This window comes from Pseudorca crassidens, chromosome X (genome assembly GCF_039906515.1).
Source record: "Pseudorca crassidens isolate mPseCra1 chromosome X, mPseCra1.hap1, whole genome shotgun sequence".
Lineage (NCBI taxonomy): Eukaryota > Metazoa > Chordata > Mammalia > Artiodactyla > Delphinidae > Pseudorca > Pseudorca crassidens.
The window spans coordinates 35,043,456-35,049,768 of NC_090317.1; positions in this window are offsets into that span (position 1 = coordinate 35,043,456).

A 6,313-nucleotide genomic window follows, 5' to 3' on the forward strand; every position below is an offset into this window, starting at 1 on the left:
ATTTTATTTTTGCTTTAGACCTTATCATTCTACTTCATTAATTGTTCACTTTTTAAAAAATATCTTCCTCACTAGAATGTGAGCTTGGTGAGAGCAAGGGCCTTCTCTGTCTGATACAATTTATCACTGTATTTCCAGTGCCTTATACATAACAAATGGTCAACAATTCATTGTAGAATGAACAGAATGGTTCCATCAGTAGTATAATACTGACAACAATGTCCTCCAAGTCATTTTGGAACTTAATAAATGATCTGTTTCCACTGTGGATGAGGCTGGTTTTTAATTTTCTAAAATATTTCCCTAGATAGGAAAATTAAGTTCTGGGAAGGATATAAGTGACTCCCCAAGATCAAACAGAGAGTCTTTTATTTGTGGAGTGATTCCCGCAGCATTAATTTAGCTTGTGGTATCCCACAAGAGTAAAGGAAAAAGGCACAGGAGACTGTTCAAGGTCAAATCCAAGGTGCTTGAACCTGCTTTCAGCCTCCCTGCCATTCCTCGAAATTTCTCTAAACTCAAAAAAGAAAACCAGGTGGTACCAGAGTTGATGGCTCTTTGCCAAGCACAGCAAGCATCAGCTACTGAGTGGCCCCTTAAAACTCATTAAAAATGAAAGAGACTTGTTAAACAAGCTGGAAATACTGTCGCATTTGAGTGAGATTGGCTTCTCACAGCTCATCCCTGGTTACCTCCAGACAATGGTTGGTCGATAAAGCACTTAACACTGAAGGATTTTTAACCGCTGTCTGCCTCAACCTCCATATCCCCACATCCTTCCTGAGCCAGTTCTTCCTGAGCCAGCTCCTGTTCTTGAGAGGTTGTGGTGTGTGGGAAACAGGATGGTAAGGGAAGGACTGAGCAATTTGTGTCTCCTTCATAGGTCCTTGTCTCTTTACCCATCCTTTAAATGTGGGGATAACCTTTATCAGGGTTATTCATGTCCTTGGCCATAATGTTTGACAAACATCTTGGTCTTGTAATCCACTCTTAGGGCTTGTGTCTTCCACACTTGAACTCTCAGTCCAGAACTTCCCTCTGAGCACCAGACTCATATAACTATTTACTATGTACTAGGATGTTCCAGAGATGCTTCTAACCTAATAGCCAAGCTGAACTCAATTATTCCCTGCTCTTCACTGTCCATCACCAAAGAGAAGGGGTGTAGGGAGGTCACACTGCAGTTTGCCTTTATTCTTATTTTAATAAAGGCTATCTGCATGTACCTGGTTTCTCAAAGTAGAAATGTAGGGTTCATGCCATATTTCTTCCTTTCCCTCGTACCCGTTTTGGCCCCTCCCCTCTTTTCCCATGCAACCTGTCTTCTGTCTCCAAGTGTTTTCCTGAATATGTCATCTTAGAGTTCTGTGGCTTTGGGAAAATCGTTTAACATTTCTAAGCCCCAGTTTTCTGCCCTGAAAATGGAGATAATGTCTACTTCATAAGGCTGTTGTGAGGGTCAACTTTACTATTCAAATTTAAGGGTCAGTTACTAAGTAAAAGGCAAGTCCTGCTTGCAAAGATTAGGCAATGTTTGCTCCAAATGCCCAGCAAATATCCATGACGACAGCCTTGTGGGCAGTTCTAGATAGAAGTCATTTTAGAATCACAGATGTGCCTATGATGTCCCCAGAAAGCAGAATTACATCCCAGGAAGAGAATGAACAAAGTTTTTTTGGCTGCCAATTGTATTTTACCCACAGCTAACAAGAAAACATGGTATATACTGCAGGTCACTAGGCAAATGCTCAGATATGCCCTGGGGTGATTTTACCCCAGTACCCAAATACTTACCCAGAGAACAAAGCCAAGGTTCATAGAGAAGGGCCTTTCTTATTGTGTGGTCCTTCCTTCCTGCAGCTGTTGCTTCATGGGATTTTGTGGGCAAGTAGTCTGGCCCGTAGCACTGTCTCCACTGGCCAGCCACTAGCCCTATCAGATTACCCCTGTGGAAAAGGCTGTTGTGTATTTCCTGAGCTCTACATCTCATTTCCTGAGCATTTTTTGGTTATCCTGTAACCCTCAGTTTTCCTTCAGCCTCTAAGCCAGCACTGAACTGGCAGGAGGTACACTTATCCTTTCGGCTCTTTTAATGTCCTTCTGTAGTGTGATTGCTCAGGTGTTTTGGGGCAGCCTGGCTGGCTACACCATTCAGCAAGGCCAGGAAAGGGTAGTAATGCTGTGATAACCAATTAAATGCCCAGAAACAAATCTTTGTGAGTGAGGTCCCCAAACTGACAAAACTCTGTGACTTGCTTCAGGAATCAGAGGCAAGGATAGCAAGGATTTCTTGGTTCTGGAATGCTGCTTCTTGTTTCACTGAAACTCATAACCCAGTTAGAGTATCCTTTGGGAAATGAATCAGGGTGGTTTAGAAAATCAGTTATGCTACCAGAGGCCACTCTCCCACATGGTTTGGCCAACTGTGAAGATAGGGGTCTTAGTGCTCGGAAGGCTTCAAAAGACACTGATGGCTTTGTGGTAAGAGAGGTGAGGTGGAGAAGGACAGAGGAAATACTGTTGAGAGACTTGGGAGGAGACCGTTTGTTCTTTCAGCTGTGTGGACCATCATTTAGGACATTGCCCTAGGAATAGAATTCTAGTCAAACTTTGATTAACTGGAGCATGAGAAAGTGGACCTTCTGTTCCTAGGCAAATCAATCTCATAATTAGTCAGCAGTGGGGTACCTTGAATGCAGGGGCCAAAAGGGAATGAAAAGTGAATTTGGCTGTTGTAAATGCAAGATGATCTCCGAGAGAAGATGAAAGCTTTTGAGGAAGACCTGGGGCCTGGAAATGCTAATATTACAAATTTTTATACTTTAAAAGAAGACAGTTTCCAAATATAAATCAGATAATCCTTTAAACCACACAGTGTCTTCCCATTGCTCTGAGCTGGGCAGATCAGAAAGGCGGGTCAAGGGTCAAAGACTGGTGAGGATAATGACTTAGACTAGGTCAAGGCAGATTAAGTGATAAAGTAGTAAATCTCAGGCCTAAGTAATAAACCTCAGTTTACTACTAACAAATCTGTGAACAATAGTACATCAGAAACCCTGAGATAAAAATAGGAGATGATGGTCACTGTTTCCTTGTAGCTGCTCCTGTTTTCATAGAAGTACGTATGAAGTTGTGTGGTCTTAGCCATGGTACTTAAAAAGAAATCCTATAAATCCCTGCATGATCTGCCCTCTGCTTACCTCTCCAGCCTTACCTGGTACCACTCTTTCTTGGTTCACCATGTTCCAGCCCCATTGGCCTTTCTGTTCCTTAACATGCCAAGATCCTCCCCTCCTCAGAGCCTTTGAATTTACAGTTTTCACCCAACTTCTTCCAGCTCTTCTCTTGCTTCTCATCCTTCAACTTTTAAGCTCCAAGCCTCACCAGAGAAGCTTTCCCTAATTCCTCTATTTAAGGTAGGTCTCCCTCAACCTCATTACTCTATCAATATCACTATTTTTTTAATTACTCAATATTCATCACTGTCCATTATTATCATGTTTGTTTGTTCGTTTAATCTTTTGCATCTCTTTGAGTAGAATGTAAAAATCATAAAGGATCCTGTCTATCTTCTTAACTCTTGTGTTTCCAGCACCTAACACAGAGCCTGGCACATGTTAGAAATTAATAAGTAATTGTTGGCAGGTTGCCCTTCTCCAAGAGGGAAACAATCAGCATGGGTGATGGATCCTCCTCACCTAATATATAGGACTTTTGAAAATAAAAGTAAGACTCAAAAGAATTTCATTTAATATGTTGACAAATTTTCTCCTTTTTTTTTTTTTTTTTTGCGGTACGCGGGTCTCTCACTGTTGCGGCCTCTCCCGCTGCGGAGCACAGGCTCCGGACGCGCAGGCTCAGCGGCCATGGCTCACAGGTCTAGCTGCTCCGCAGCATGTGGGATCTTCCCGGACCGGGGCACGAACCCGTGTCCCCTGCATCGGCAGGCGTACTCTCAACCACTGCGCCACCAGGGAAGCCCCATATTTTTTCTTTTTGAAAGTTAATTTCAATATAAATATGCTTACAGAAAGATGCTCATAGTGGTTAATATAGTGTAATTTAGTTTAATTTACACTGCACAATTTGGACTAAAAATATGTTATATTTTAAAGTTTTTCTTTAAAAAGGGATTGCGATCTTTTTTTTTAATCTATTATAAATATAATAAAGATACTATCTCAAAAGTTGTTAAAGCAGGCAACAAGATCTATGAACAATTTATCTTTGCTTTACTTCTTAATAATACACACATTGCACTCTAAAGGCTTTAAGTTGGGGCAGCAAAATATTTTTGAAATGTTTCAGTGCCAGCTAACATAGTGTATAGAGAGTGGGGAGAAGTCTGTGTGCAACACATAAACAACTATAATAGCTATAGTATTTTGGTTAGTACTGTTTATAGCTTATAAATCTACACAAACCAAGACTGAAGTAATTCCTTGAATCTGAGTTCCAGTAGCGTGCTGGAATTGGATTGTACCAGCTCACGAGAGTAGACTGTGTGTATGTCTTCCCAACTCCACTTTCATTGACTTCAAGTTGGTAGCTTGAAATTGGCCATGGTGGGAGTATTTACAACACAGCGATCAGCAAATGCCACTAATCAGGGCTCTCTTGCTCCCCTGCCATGTGAAGCCAGTTATTAAATATTTACCTGCACACCATATCACACTAATAAGGTCATCCTCTGAGCTGAATAAGGACATTCACCAAAAGAGTTGTCAGTTCTAAGTTTTATACAAAAAAGAAATATATAAGTTTCATCTCTAGGTGTTCAGTCTAGAACTGAAACTATAGTATAAGCAAGGTGTACATTCCATATTCAACCTGCATGGGTGACAGGTCATGGAGTCTATGTGGTTTTAAATCTGTAAGCACATAGTGCAAATTCTCCAAAGTTCAAGGGCAATGGGACTCTGGAAATAAATGGTCCCTTCCTGTAAGACTAGAACAAAACATAGAGCCATATTAATAAGAAAGTTTAAAAAAAAAACAAGTAGCCCCCAAAGAAGAAGCAGCTCTGACAAAAGAGGAATAAATAAGTTAAGTTATACGCTAATAAGTATGAGGTTTGTTTTTGGGGTGATGAGAATGTTCTGGAATTAGCGGTGATGGAGTGTACAACTTTGTGAATATACTAAGAAAACCATATTCTATACTTTAAAAGGGTGAACCTCATGGTATGTGACTTATATCTCAATAAAATGGTCAGTTAAAAAAACTTAAGGCATATTGGAGAAACACATAAACACAGGTTCAAAGGATAGTCAGTTAACAGAGAAATACATTTTCACAAGCTTACCGAATATTTGGTTTATACTGATCTCTAGTGCATTGTTAACTTCACAGATTCTAAAGGACTGGCAAGGGTTGACTGGCACCTTAACAAAGCTGAAAGCAAACAGCACTTTTCTTTATCTCACTTTCCCTTCCTCCTTTTTCAATGCCTTTCTCATAACAATTAACTTAATGTCTCTACTATAATCTAACGGTGTGGGTCTAAACCAGTGGTCAGCATTTTTTTGTGTGTGTGTAAATAGCTAAAGAGTAAATATTTTAGGCTTTGTGGAGCATAAGATCTTTGTCACAACTCTTCAACTTTGCAGTTGTAGCATGAAAACAGCCATAGATGATACATAAATGAATAAGTTGTGGCTCTATGCCAATAAAACTATAAAAACAGGCAGCCTATTGGATTTGGTGCATAGCACAGGCTCTGGCTTGCTGACCCCTTGTCTAGACTGCAAAATGTCGTGGGAGTGTTGATTTTGCTTGGGAAATTCTACTGTATAGAGCAGTGTTTTGCGAACTAGGAGTGGGGGGTGGGGATATGTATCAGAATCACCTATCACCATATCTTGTCTTTGCAAGATCTCTTATTCCATACTGATCAAAGGCAGAATGTAGGTATTCCCTGGGTCCTTGACCAATGCCTATTTTAGCATTATTAAAATATTATATATCATCCTATCCCTTAAATAAATAACAAGAAGTGTTCCCTTCTCAATCCTTCCCATATGATCTTCTGGAAGCAGGGCTGAAAAGCATTTTTAGATGAAAATATATCAAGAGCCACAAGATACCAGCAATTTTTTTCTGAGACCACTATCAACTGTTAAATTAACAGAAAGCAAAACTTTATCCAATAAATTTGATCATTATTTAGCATACATTTCAGTTTCCATAGTATTTACTTAAGGAAACTGGAGGCACAGGGAAAAGAGGATAAGAAGAGGTAAGTAAAAATGAGCTCTTAGAGTTGCAAATAGGAGTCAGTTACCCAAATGTCAGGTGTAGCCACTAAGCAAAA